This window comes from Gossypium arboreum, chromosome 8, assembly GCF_025698485.1.
Source record: "Gossypium arboreum isolate Shixiya-1 chromosome 8, ASM2569848v2, whole genome shotgun sequence".
Classification (NCBI taxonomy): Eukaryota; Viridiplantae; Streptophyta; class Magnoliopsida; order Malvales; family Malvaceae; genus Gossypium; species Gossypium arboreum.
This window is the reverse complement of record NC_069077.1, coordinates 22,515,752-22,532,042: the sequence shown is the minus strand read 5'-3', so window position 1 is coordinate 22,532,042 and position 16,291 is coordinate 22,515,752.

The window sequence follows — 16,291 nt, the reverse complement described above, 5'->3', positions numbered from 1 at the left end:
TTGGTCCCAGCTTCACTATTTTCATCGCAACTTTTTCATCTAAGTTCGATGACAAACTCACCTCTTCCTTGGGTGGAAGCCCATCCGATGACTCACCAAGCTCAGACATTGCCTTTCAATTGACTACGGCCTACTTTGGGCAGTTCCGCAACTCATGCGGACCACGGCACAAGAAGCACTTTACTCGCTTCTTTTTGCTTATCTTTGCCTTCTTGGCTTCGACTTTTCACTTACTAGAACCAAGCTTCTTGGGCTCCTTATTTGCTCCATCGTCCTCTTTGATGATAGACTTCTTCGGACACTTCTGCAACTTGTGCAAACTATGACACAAAAAACACTCCACTGGTTTCTTCTCGCTTTTGGCCTCCTTGGCTTCGACACGTCTTATGCTCGAACCAAGTCCTAAGGCCTTACCCACCGGCTTCTCCTTAAGCGAGGATTTCTTTGGACATTTCTTCAACATGTGTGGACCATCACAGAGAAAGCATTTTAACTTGTCCCTTTTCCTGTCGGGTTTATTCTTCCCAACTCGTGGTTTCCTATTACCACTATTATCGCTGTTGCCATTGCCATAAACAACATCTTCCTTATGATCCTTTTCATATACGCCCCTTTTATCAGACTTGGAATGTAACACTCTTAACTCGTATCCGATGTCAGAACAAGGTTACGGAGCATCACCGAACTTATAACTTAAACAATTATATATTTCATTATCAATTATCAATCAAATCAAGAACCATTCAAATACATTCATACAGTCCCTGATACGAGCCCTCGAGGCCCCAAATAGACATTAAAAATGGTTCGAGACTTAACTGAGTACTCTAGAAATTTTTAAAAAAACATTGAAATTTTTTCAATGTGCAAGGGGCACATGCCCGTGTGGCTAGGCCGTGTGGGCATTCAAAATGGGGACACACAACCGTGTCCCAGCCTGTGTCTGACCCCGTGTAACTTAATGACTTAGGTCACACGGCCAACCACACGACCGTGTACTTGGCTTTGTGTTAGGTCATGTAAAATCTGGAGGGTATACTAACTTGTGCCACACGTCCAAGTCACACGCCCGTGTGCTAAGCCATGTGAAGCTACTGACTTGATTCCTATAGAAGTATCAGAGGACACAAGGCCATGTCACCTGACCATATGTCACACATGACTGAGACACACGCCCGTGTGGACAAAAATAGACTATTTTTCAAGTCATATTCCTCACCCATCTTGGTACCAACCTATACACATCAATTTACACCTAACCATGGCATAAATAGACACTCAAAACCAACCAATATCAAGTTTTTAACATGTACTATCCACACATACAACATGATATCCAAAAGCACATCCATTTGACCACTTTTCAACATACCAAATATATTTCTAAAGTCTACCTAAATGGTCAATTTCATATATGAGACAGTGAGACTAAAACTTAGCATTCATACACATCAAATTCCAACCATTTAGTGACAACACCCTATTTCACAAGTAAGGCATTCATAAAGCAAATATATACCACATATCATAAGGCCATTTATACATATATACCTATGAAAATACATGACCACTTTACAAGCTAATTCAAATGGCCAAAACACAACAAGACATATAGGCCACATTAGCCAAAATACTTATACACGCCATTTATATCAAAATATAAAGTCCAAATTACCTAAATAAGAGTTTGATAGTGTGACACGATCTCCGACAACTTCCAAACTAAACAAGCTTCCGAATCATAAAACACGAAAATTAAAAAAGAGTAAGCAACTTAAGCTTAGTAAGTTCGTATAACTAATAAATACAACTTACCAAATCAACCACAATTTAGGTAAACAAAATTTTAAAGCATAGATGCAACTTAACTTAGTACAAATCCTATCATACAATTACAATCATGATAGCCATGTATTTATATATCAAATATAAATCACTTCTCGTATTTCACATGAATACCTATACTAGTTCGTATCAATCTCGTATAACCCTATATCATCACTGTACCCATTGAACCATTTGGAATACTATCGGATACTCAGGTATCTCGTACACTTAGTGCCAATACATGGTCAAAACCACTTCTATCTCATATCTCATATAAATGCTCACTCTCGAGCCATCACTAGGTCTACTCATACAAGCTGTCAGTCAATACGTAGCTATACGGTGCTGCTCACACAAGCTGGCAAGTAACTGCAACACATACCGGAAACTTAGCCATCAGTAGGACATACAAGACCAGTACCCGAAACACGGTAACCCCTAATGACATGTCATTTTTATCCCATCTATTCCTAAGGTTCAATTGAGATCCAATCCATAAGTCGTCAAATCTTCATCGAGTATTTCCATGAGTCAAATCATTATAATTATAATGACAAAGTATTTACAACACATATAATTTAATGCTTATTAACCTACGAACTTACCTCAAATTAGTACGAAGAAAATCGACTGATCAATCCACTACTTTATATTTGCCTCGATCTAATTTCGAAAGTGGCTTTTCTTGATCTAAATAATCAAAATTAACTAATTTAATTCTCAATCCATTCAATTTAATCCAAAATTCATGTTATGGAAAAATTACCATTTTGAACTTATACTTTTAACTTATTTACAATTTAGTCCCTAGGCTCATAAAATGAAATTCATGCAATTTCATCCATACCCAAGCCTAGCCAATTTCTATACATACATATAGCAGCCCAAATATTTCACAATTTCACACATTTACCACACAATTTACACATGTCTCAGTTTAATCCCTAATTGGCAATTTCATTAAAAATCACTTAACAAAAGTTGTTTAACTAACAACAAAAATTCATTTTCTTCCATTAAACTTAAAAAAAAAAACTAACATGCTCACATGGAAAAACCCTAAAATTTTAACCATATTGCAATTTAATCCTCTCTTTAGCTAGATTAAGTTACAACGATCCTAAAAACATAAAAATCAGCAAAAACGGGATAAAGGATCACTTACATGCAAGGGAATTAAGTGGTTGAAATTTTAAGCTTCAAAACCCCTATTTTCCTTGTGTTTTTCGGTGGAGAAGATGAAACAAATGGGTTGATATTTTGTTTTACTTAATTTATCCATTTATTTCCTATTTACCATTTTAACCTTACCTAACTTTAAAAATAACAAAATTACCAAGCCATGCTCATCTACTATCACTTGTAATGGTCTAATTAGTATATAAGGACCTTCACTTTAAAGTTCTATAGCTATTTAATACATTTAGTTAATTGAACACAACTTTAGCACTTTATGCGATTTAGTCATTTTTCACAAATTGGGCATAAAAACGATAAAATTTCTTAACGAAATTTTTATACTATCATATTATAATATTGTATACTAAAATAATATTAAAAATAAATTTTACGGTATCAAATTTATGGTCTCAAAATCACTGTTTCGATTTTACTGAAAACGGTTATTACATGGAAGACCCAAACTTGTCTTTCCCTAGACTAAGCTTGACTATGGACTCTACTACCGTCATGGCTTCCAACAGCTTTTGGACACCTCTTTGTTTCACCTCCTGTCTGACCCATGGCTTCAATCTATTTTGAAAAGCAAGCAATGCTTCTTTCGCACTCACATCTGAAACTTGGAGCATGAGTTTCTTGAACTCTCAAACATACTCCTCCACTGTGCCCCGTTGCCTTAACCTTTGCAACTTTGCCCTAGCTTCTTCCTTGAAAAATTCTAAGTAAAACTGTCATTTAAACTCACATTGGAACTCTTGCCATGTTTCAATCTCACATTGCCTTTTTATCTGTGGTCTTGCCTTGCTACCATAAAAGCACAATATTACTAAGAAACATTGAAGTAGTGTTTACCTTAACCACATCATCCACGATGCCTCTGGTACGAAAGTAGTTTTCTATCCTCTACAAGAAATTGTCCACATCGCATGTAGACCTTATCATCATAAACTTTTTCGGCTTTAGGACATCCTCGCTACTGAGTACTGCACTTGACACTCCTTTCCCCACAGCTGCTCGACACAAGGCTAGCCTCCCTCGAGCTCCTCTATTATTGTGCTCAAAGCCATCGTCGTTGCCATCTTTTCCTCCTTCAAAGCCATCACCATGGCCTAGAGAGCATTGTTCCTCTCTATCAGCTTCTTCTTTTGGGAATCTAGCAACTCTTGCATGCTATCCCTATTGGAAGTGAGACACATAGTCACAAAGTCCTTGGACTTTTCCCTCAAGTCATCTATGCTTCCCCCAAGCGTATTATCTGACTCTTTCTTGTCCTCCATAGACTCCTCAAGTTTACCCACGCGTTCTTCAACAGCCGATAGCATCTCCCTCAAAGACTTTCTAGCCCACCTATGTTCGAACTCTTTTTTTGACATCTCAACGGTGCCTTCGAACCAATAGCTCAGATACAACTTACCACAGGGTTAGATCTTTTGTCTCGCGATCCGTGCAGCCTTAGGCGATATAACACCCCAAACTCGGTCTAAAAGTTCAACCAAATTCGAAATGCTACATTGATCATCGAAGTGATTGTGAGAAAATGTTACAATCAAGGTGTTCAAAATTTTATTTCCGAAATCATTTATCCCGAAACAAGTCTAAAACATTTAATCATTTAAATTCTATTAGTAAGTTTAACAGTATAAAATGTACGAATGAAAACTTAAAACAAAAATTGCACCACAGTATTATAAAAATTTATAGTTCAACTAAAACCGAATAGCAATTTAAAAACTGAAATAAAACTTATAGCTTGTTTCCTCGAACACTGTCTAAAACCTCTGCGTACCGAGTCCAGCATCCAGAATCTGAAATGTACCTAAAAGGGAAAATAGAAGAGGGGTGAGCTACTCGAGCTCAGTGTGAGATCAACTACGTAACTACAAAAACAGGTATAGAAAACCTGGAAGCAATTTAGAAGCAGAACATACTTACAAAACTATACACAATTGGTACGTTCTAAACTGTCGTACTGGCGGATAATAATATTTAGCACTTATTAAAACACATTCAATCACACAGTCGTTATAACGGTTCGGTCAGAAATTCGCAACCAGAGTACATAGTGTTAGAAACATTTATCGGTCAAACAGTATAATTGTCAGTCGTATTCTCAAACAGTCAATAAAAGGCATATGAGTGCAGTTGAACTAAAGAAAACCCGCCCATCTAGCCAACACACCTCTCCGTCCCCTATTACAACTCAATAGAGTTGTAAGCTCATCCAATCGACCACTTCATGTGGGTATATAATCAACCCATCCATCCAACCCTACACTCCATATGATGTCATCTCGGGTTACCTGGCAATGAAAGACATCAGCATTGTCCTCGACTCTTAGGGAAATGGGACTGCCCATGACCCTCTTAGTATTAGGGGCTATCGCTAAGCTGTACAGTGCCATGTGGAAGTTCGCAGTACAGACATGTAGTATGAACTGCCAGATCAGATATATTACGCAGTAAAGCTAGCGTATAAGCTGTACTGTGTAATACGATAAACCGCGGTACAAGCGTGTAGTATAACTGTCAGACCAGATAGTGGTACGTAGCGTAGCTAACGTACATGTGGTACAGTGCAATGCAGTAATTTGCTATATCATTATCAGTAATGTCTACGACCCTCAGGGTATTGGGACCGCCCACGACCCTTTGGGTATTAGGGGCTATCAGAATAACTAGCAGAGCAGCTGCCAATTTAGATCAAACTCCTTCTCTTCACAATCCCGCCCAAAATAGTTTATGCATATGTATGTAGGTATGCAGTCAGATGTACACAACCAGAATACCAGTCTTAGATAATTAATCAGAAGTAGACATTCACATCCAACCAATCAGACAAAACTAGTTGCATAAACACTCACCCAATTAATCGGGCTTAGAATCAAACATGTCACATACCCAATCACAAAGAGCACATTATTTAAACTTAGATCAGAGTTGTAAATACCTTCATTAGAGCTTAACCAAGGGTTAGATCATACAGAACAGCAATTACCAGTAACTTTGACTTAACAACAATATTTAGCGAGATAGGGCCACATGTTCGTGTGCTCCGGCCGTGTGGAGCAATCCAGGCCTTGTGGGGGTCCAAACATTCGTATGAAGGGTAGCACACGGTCGTGTGATAGCGGCACAAGCCCGTGTGGTGCAAGAACATGGCCGTGTGGACAGGTCGTGTAACTCACTGCCCAAAATCACTAAAATAAGGTGCAAGGAAGACACGGTCGTGTGAGGGTCTCACACACCTGTGTGCCCATCAAACACTACCGCGTGTTCTGAAACACACGTCCGTGTGGAATCCTTAATCCCCAAATCAGTCACACGATCATGTGGCTAAGCCGTGTGACCCCAAATATTTGAAACCCTAATCCTCAAACTCACACGCCCGTGTGGACCAAGGGACACAGTCGTGTGAGAAACGACAAAATCCCTAAATCAGCCACATGGCCGTGTGGCACCAAATTTAACCCTAATTCTCAAATCTACACGGTCGTGTGCCTCGGCACACGCCCGTGTAGTAGTTAGGGAAGTCACAAAACCACTTTCAAAATAGCCCGAAACCGCCATCTAAGCCACTAGAATCATCCCTAATTTTTACTCTATCAACATATAATAGAAAGTGATGAATTCCCATCACTTCCATCAACTAAAAACTCGAAACTAATGGGTTAGCATTCGGTCCAAAAAAGCCGAATTGAAAATTTAATTAAAACTAACCAATAAAAATAAAGTTATTAAAAACATTAACTTAAAACAAAGAAAAATAAATTACCTTACTAAAAATAAAAAAAATAAACACCCGAAGACTCGAACACATAACCTCAAAGTTTACTGACACTCACTTAACCACCAGATTAGCAAGCCCATTTTGACACTAAATTGCACAACTAATCACTTAAGTGTAACCTTCTCACAGTCCTTGTACTCAAAACCCAAAACTACTAAGCCCCAAAATCCAGGGCGTTATAGGCGACCCGTTTGTCCAAACTTGCTTAAGTCAGCTTTTACTCAAGTGATTTATGCCAAAAAAAGCAACAAAAGAACAACAGAAAGAACGCACACAAGGTGTTTGAGTAAATACTTTCAATATTCTCTTATTCATAAATAATAATGAAATAATGAATGGAGTGAGTACAAATGAGGGGGAGGCTCTCTATTTACAGTTGAGCTCCCCCAAAACCGACGATCAAGATACATTTACATCGACAGGTGAGATTAACTATATCCCTTAAATTATGGGATTTACAAAATATGCCATATCAAATCTAGTCTAATCTTTACAAGATATAATTCTATCAATCTTCTAAGATTAGTTACCAAAATAACCTAAGTTGCCATGTCTTCATTATCGGGCTAACCAGGCTTCAATTTGATAAGCTTCTCCAATAGGTTACTGAATCGGGCCAGTTCTTGTAGGCCAAATGATTCCCATCTACATAATAAACCTCTATTGGATGTATTTGGTGCGATGGTCACGGGCTTTGAACTGCGGCCCGTGACACTAGGGTTTGTAAAAGGGAATTAATAGAAGAAGGGTGTAAAAAACTCTCAAAGTTTTTAAAAAAAAAGCAATTAAGTCTTTGTTTTTTTACACTCAATTGAGTACTTGAACTTTTAAAATGCATAAAAAATGCCCCCAATTTTTTTTCAAAAAAAGTAATAAAGGCATTTTTTTTGCACTCAATTATGTATTTGAACTTTCAAAATGCATAAAAAAGGTTCTCAAACTTTTTCAAAAAATAATTAAATCCCTACTTTTTTTTACACTTAATTGGATACTTGAACTGTCAAATTACAAAAAAGACCCTTTAACCGTTAACTTTAACAATTGACGGTTAAAGTTAACTGTCCTGGATTTTTTTCAATTAAAGCCACCATGTGTCACAACCATGGCATGACATGTGACAAAAAAATGTTAAAAATAAAATCGATAAATTTTATAAAATTATTAAATTTTAATAAAATATAAAAATCGTAAAAATTAGAAAAATCATAAAACCATAAAAATATAAAATTTTATAAATTTTATAAAAATTGTAAAAATTATAAAATATACAGAAATATAGAAAAAATATATAAAATTTTATAAAGTCGTAAGAAAATTATAAAAAATGTAAAGAAATATAAAATTTGTAATAAATTTATAAAAAGTATTGTACCAAAAGAAGTATTTTATAATTTTTTTATAACTTTTATTGGTTTTTATTTTTATCATTTTCGCCACATATCATCTTGTGTTATGCACGTGATGACTTTAACTGAAAAAAAAATAGGGTCGTTAACTTTAACGGTCAACGTTTAAAGTTAATGGTTAAAAGTCTTTTAATACGTTTTATATTTTTTATGATTTTTATAAGATTTTACAATTTTTATATTTTTTACGATTTCTATATTTTTTCTACTCTTTTAATAAAATTTAAATATTTTATATTTTTATTAAAATTTAATAGTTTTATAACTTTTATTTTTATAATTTTTTTGTCACATGACACAGGATACCTTTAACTGAAAAAAATTAGGGTAGTTAAATTTAATAGTCAACTGTTAAAGTTAACGACCAAATGACCTTTTTTTATGCATTTGCTAGTTTAAATACCCAATTGAGTGAAAAAATAGTGGCTTAATTGCTTCTTTTGAAAAAGTTAAAAGCCTTTTTGATGCATTTTGAAAGTTCAAGTACCTAATCGAGAGTAAAAAAAATGGGTTTAATTGTTTTTTTTTTAAAGTTTAAGGACCTTTTTGATACATTTTAAAATTTTAAATACCCAACTGGATAAAAAAAAAGAAAAAAATAAGGCTTAATTATTATTTTTTAAAATTTGAGAGCTTTTAGAGCTTTTTAGAACTTTAAGTCAAAGAAGTAAAGAAGCAAGAAAAGAAAAGAAAAAAGGAAAAAAAAAAAAAAAAGAAACGCGAGAAAATAAAAAATATTAAAAATAATAAATAAATATAATGGCGTAAAAGACACATAAGCAACTATATATTTTCTGCCCCATGATATTTTCATTACACCTCTAACAAATAACTATAACATAGAGATTAAATTATTACAAATTGATAACGATGATGAAAATATAACAATTAAAAATGGGTAAATTATAAAATAGTCATTTTGTTTAGTTTATGTTATATTTTAGTTACTTATGTTTAAAATGTTATATTTGTAACACCCCTAACTCACATCCGTCACCGGAACATGGTTACAGGATGTTACTGGAGTTTACAGAATAATTACATATAATTCCACTATTTACTTATGTACAAATCAAAGCTGTCCACTCGAGTCATAGTCACTAAATTACCTATATATTGAGCTACAAAATTCTAAATTAAGATCTGCTTAATGTTTTTGAAACTAGACACAAATATCTTTCTACATAAAATTTTCAGAATTTATGGTTTAGCCAATGAGTACAGTAAAATCTTTAAATTTACCCATGTTCTGTTGTTTGACAGCTTCGACCTTTCTTTACTAAAAATTAATTATCTCTTAGTACGGGATTTGGATGATATCCCCATCTATTTCTCTTGAAAATATACTCATTAAGAATTTAAACATATAAATTTAAACCCCAAGTATTTTTATACAATTTTTAATGATTTTCCAAATTCGGAACAGGGGAAACCGAAATCATTCTGACCTTGTCTCACAAAAATTCAAATATCTCATAAAATGAAATTTTTTTGCTTACTGTAACACCCCTATCCCGTAACCGTTGTCGGAATAGGAAAGGGGTATTACCAGACTTGTAACTCATGTCAGAACAGTAAAATTTTAAACTTTTTCTTGAAATAAAGATCATTCATTTAGATAAATGCTAAATAAAGCCAGGGATAAAATTAAACTTCTATAAGTACACATTCAAAAGATGCCATTTTCGTATGGCTTATATACATTAACCAGAATATTATTCCGCTACTAGTCTATTCTATATATGCCATAAAATAATCCAAAACATAGCAGTACCAAACAATGGATAGTGATAGTGTGACGAGTTGTTGACGATCCCCGAGCAAAGGCCAAATTTGATAATCTATAAAAAGAGAAACGCGTAACAAGAGTAAGCTTTCAAGGCTTAGTAAGTCTTAAGTAAAACAATTAACTTTGCTAGATTAAATACATTTATAACTTACAAAAAATCCAAGTGAAGTCTCGGTGGGCTTAATAAGCCTACACAAGTACATAATACATACCTGGCCAACTTAATGTCTTTGAACATCCGTAATTGTTGATTTATTACTAAGTCGCTTAAGATTAGGCCTTACACAAATCACGTTTTGAAATGTCAAGATATATCACCATTCGTTCAAATAGATTAAACCCTATGTATGCACATGTAATTCATCTATTTCATCCCAATTTAAGAGTATATACCCCTTCGCATTTATAAACATCAATGCTACTTTTAGTTTAATCAGTCGAACTAAAACATAACACTATAATCACATTCGGTTTCCATATTTGGAAGCACATATTCATGTTTTCATCTTACATAAACAATTTGATAGAGTCAATACTCGTTGAATATAACTTATAACCATCTCATAAGTGATTCCCCAAGTACATTTGTAATACAAACGAAATCGAGTTCACATAGCAAGTAAGTATCACTTACCATATACTTAACCTTTGTACACTTACCGTTTCCATAGTTACCGATTACCAATTCAATCTTTCAATACCTCTAACAATTAATCATATGCACTCATTTCGTGCACATACATTAATGTATATATGTATTTAGGAGCTTAGTTCTTTAGTTCATATTCACATTAATATTTCAAATAATCAAATCATGACAAGTATTAAAGTTTCGTATACGTATATAAAGGACCAAACATATTCCTTATCACATATACATAAATGACCAAACGCAATCCATACCTTGTATTTGCACATCCTGCCGAATACAACTCAAATTAGTAAATTTTTATGAAACTAATTAAATCCTTATCTTAAAGATATACAAATGGTCTTCGGTTTGAAATAATTCAAGGCACTTAGCCATAGTCTGCTAGGTTTAAAAAAATCGAATCCAGATTACGGTACCAAGCTGCGGGACTTTAAGCCCGGATATATCATCATAGTTAATTCACAAAGTTGTATACACATCAATTCACATACCTTCGATCTTTCCAACACGGAAACACATTAATAAGGTATCACTTCATTCGAACTTATTCGTATCTCAATATAGCTAGTCTCATTTCACAAGAGCCATTAGGCCACATCACGTAGTCAGCGAGTCTTAACCCGGATACTTTCCAAATTCCATGTATATTTAATCACATGTTACCACATTTCACACAAACTATCACTGTCTCCTAAGCTTCAGAACCCCCCCTATGTTTCCGACTTGAACTTACCTTTAGAGCTTACCGCACAAAAAGAATATTAGAAAAGAGAAGAGGGAAGATTCTCTCAGCAGACCAAGAGCTTGACTTGCTTCTAGGCTTACGGAAAAAGGCGAAAAAAGGGCTTGTTTGAAGGAATTGATAGATGCGGGAAGAATTGCTGCTCCTCAAAACTAAACTTCTGTATGGACCGTCTGCTTTTTGATTACGACTTTCACTTTCCATAAAAAAAATGAAAGAAAGTAAACCTATTCCTGCAATTGCAGTCAGTCTCGCTACCTCTTTAGTTGCCGCCCCCTACTTGCTCATTCGCAATTACTACCACAAGAAAGTCGCCCCTGGCTTATGCACTCCACGACCAACGAGAAGGGAGTCGATTGGGGCTGGAAAGGAATTCCCCCTTCCTTTCATTAGATAAGCTCGTGACAAGCATGTGTGCCGACTTTCTGTCCTAGTGATAGCTCTTCTTCCTGTCTTAGTTAGAGGGTAAGAAGCTAGGAAAGAGCCATGAGGGAATGGGCATAGGCCATTCGATTTACCTTCTAAACTAAAGGTGCAATAGAAGCAAAAAGGGCTCGTCATTCATTAACCTCATTCGAATATAAGCATATAGCATGTACCTTAACTTCATGTCATAATATCATTCGACTTTAATACATATTTATATATATATATATATATCCCTTTCAATAAACTTCCAACTAAATAAGAAAATACACACATGACTTACATTCTTCTCATGACAACCATTCGGCTAAACAACATATAAGTCACTACACCTTCAATTTATAAAACTATCAACACATATTACATATACATTGCTTACGTTTATAAAATAGCCATTCGGATAACTTGCACACATTTAAATTTTAGCCATTTTGGCCTCACCACCTATATATTTATCTTGTATATCAATTCAGCAATAGCTTATAAGCAACTCAATTAGTTTCATCAATGTTTACAACAAAATCATAGATTCACTACAAGCTGTTTTCTTGAGCAACAATCATTAAATTATTTGTAACTGGAGCTACGAAACTCCAAATAAAGTACCGTAAATTTTATAGACTCATATATCTTCTATCCATAAAATTTTCAGGATTTTTGGTTTGGCTAATCAAAACCAGAATTTTCTTAAAGTTTCCCCTATTTCACTGTTTGACTATACTGACCACTCTTTACTACGAATCAAATTTCTCATTGTACAGATTTCAAAATATGTTATTGTTTATTTCATTTGAAACTAGACTCATTAAGGAGTCTAAGAATATAAATTTTATCTTATAACAATTTTTGTACTATTTATAATGATTTTCTAAAAGCGAGCAGGGATTTGATTCATTTCGACAATTGTCACACACAACTTTAAATATCTCTCTATAGGAAATTCATTTGCTTGCACTGTTTATTTTATAAGAAACTAGAGTCATTGAGATTTGATTACATATTTTATTCAGTCTCTAATTCCACTCCAACAATTTATGGTGATTTTCAAAATCACGCCATCTTCTTTCTGTCCTAAGTGATTATTACAATTTGCTCTTAAATTTCCAAGTCCAAACACTTAAGAACTTACCATTTGAGTTTAAAACATATCATCATATATAAGTACTTCTTATTATCACATACAAATCATAATTTAAATATCACTTTTCTAATAACCAATCGTTAAGGCTCATAGAAGTAACTTATTCCTTATAATTTTACTATAGGTAATTACACCAATTCATAGTCCCATCTTTACCCGTATTCCATATCATTCTTCATTATAACTAAACTTATATGCTAGAAACTTACCTTAAGAGTTGTCGACGACTATAATTCTCTGACTATTCGCTTAGTTTTGCCTTCCCTTTTCCGACTTTTGTCCTTGATGCTCTTGAGCTAATGATTAACAAATTTACAAATTAAAAATTCTACCATGACAATTATAGCGAATAACATAGACTAAGAAATTAATGTACATATAAACGTATACATATATAATTAGCTCAACCTTCAATAATTCAATTTGCTAATTAAAACATAGAAATTTATAACCAATTCAAAATTCCTTAACAATGGCCGAATATCAAAAGGGCTATCAAAGGACATCATCAACTAACTAACAAGCTTCAATTGTAATTCAAAACTTAAGTTCACATTCGACCATTATAAGCAAAACAACCATTCAAAGCTCACTTCAATTATTTAACAAATAATACTAATGTTTAATACTATCTCCCAATTTGGTATGAGTTACCGAATGAAATTAAACTCCTAATTCATGCACTAAAATCACATTCGGCACAAGCAAACTTCATTTCAATTATGCCACTCTTAAACTTATCCATAATACCCTAAGTTCATTTAGTAGCTAGGCAACAATTATACAAAAACAACAAGCATTTAACAACAATGTACTTAACCAATTCCTTAAGCATACATTCGGCAATATATATATATTAATGACTAAAACACTTAGGCCGATTCTAAAACATCCATAAATCTTCATAATAGCACATGTAACTAGCTCAAATCTCAAACCATCTAATATACTATCAAAATATATATAATATTACAACCAATTTACCATTCCTTAATATGACCGAAGGTAAGCTTTACATGAACTTTGAAAATCCTTACAAACATCACTTATTTCTTAAAATTAAAACTCAATTCTACCAATTCAAAACTCCATTCAGCAATTAAACATGAATTACGAGCTTTAAAACAAAATTTCCACATTTCTCTTAAATAGTCGAATGCCCTATGATCACTTAATCTAGAATTAAAATCATGGGTTATCTACCACATGTCATTAACAACCAAATTTCATAATCAATTTGACAAAAATCACATTACATACCTTTAGAATTAGATCTATGCATATGGCTGATTATTTGAGCTTCACTCCCTTATTCTTTCTTTACCACGGCAATGAAGAAGAAGAATGAACCAAACTTTGTTTTTTTTTCAACCCAAAATATTTTATTTATCTTTTTCTTTATAAATTAAGGCCATATAATATTAATATCGTACTTAAATTAATTTTCTATGCACCCTAATCATTATGGTAAGTATTACTTCTCAAAATGGGGAATTTGACATGCAAGTCCCCATTTTGAGAATCATGCACTAATTAGTCTTCAAATTAATTCATCACTTTTTTTTTTTATTTCTCACATAAGCCCTTTGACTAAAATTCACATTCAAATAACAGAATTTAAGCATCAAAATTTCACACATGCACTATCACACATAGTAGATATGAATTTTAATATTTAATAAATTTTATAACTCGATTTTGTGGTCCCAAAACCACATCTCGACTAGGGTCAAATTAGGGATGTCACACTTACACAGTTTCTTCTATGTAAAAGAGACTCAATAGTATTTAATTTCATATTTTATTAAACCTCTATTTTGATTTCCACAATTTTTGGTGAATTTTCAAATTCGGACTACTGCTGCTGTCCAAAATTGTTTTAGTGCAAAATGTTGATAACTAAGTTTATAACACCTTCCTTCCATTCAATTAAACCCTATACATGCCATATAAACCTTAATATGCATAATAAAACCTACCGGCGTAATCTGGATAGTGTGATCTGATGTATTGATCCGACCCACCAATCTCATGTCAATCTACAGAGAACATTAAACACACAGGAGTAAGCTTATGTAAGCTTAGTAAGTTCATATGTTGTAAAGACAAACCTTACCAAACATTCTACATTAAATCATAAACTACATAATTTACTATCATTTCTTGCCAATCACAATCACAGTCAATACACATCACATAATTGAGCTCAATATTAATAACTATTTAATTTTTATCACTTTCGTTCACATGTCACTTACCATTTTTCGTCAAATTAGAGAATGTCTTACGAATTTGAGTACGTTGCTCACTTGATGCCACATTTCACTTAGTTCTAGCACACTTTCTATCATGGCCTTGCCATGGTTGCACACTTTATCACTTTGCCATAGCTTAGCTATGGACTTGCACTTGCACTCACTTATATAACTGCCATGATTTAATCATGGTCTTACGTTCACTTTCACTGTGCCATAAATTAGTTATAGTCTTTCACACTATGCCATAGCTCTACTATGGTATTACATTTCACACTTTGAAATAATTTAATCATGGTCTTATCCGTTAATTCGTCACTGATCACTGATTGAACGTACGTACTCAATCCTGTGTATCCCTTAATTTGAACTTTGCTTTGATTTTATATTAGTGCATTAATCAAAATTCCATAGCATACATATGAAACAAGTCATTATGACATTTCTAAATTAACAAATAATCCTACAAGTTCAACCATATGAACTTACTTGGGCCAATTTGTAGAAGTTGTAAAATTCAAGGACTAGTCTGAAATTTTCTCTTTTCTGCATTTTTCTTCGAATTTCGAATCTATAACATAAATTTTTTCATTCATTAGAACCTAATTCAATACTAATTCACTTCACAATTTGTGGCCTTCAATTTTTGAAATTACACATTTACCCCAAATTTCACAATTTTTACAATTTAGTCCCCAAACAATTCACCCATCAATTGAACTAAATTTTATCAATTAAAAATTTATTTCATCATTCTAAGATACTACAAAACCTTTGAAAATCATAATTTTAGCACCAAACTTTCACAAATTTTTCACAATTAGGTCCTAAAAATCATTTTCTATTAAAATCACTTAATAAAATCATCATATAATAAAATTAAAGCTTCAAATCCATGATAATTCATCACAAACATACAACAATTATCCATGGAAACTTTCAATTTCACTTATAGAATCAAAAACTAATGAATTCAATGTTGGACCTAATTGTAAAAGTCACAAAACATAAAAATTACAAATAAAAAGCAAGAATTGAACTCACATGGTGCAAAAATATGAAAAACCAGCTTATTCCAGACCTCCTA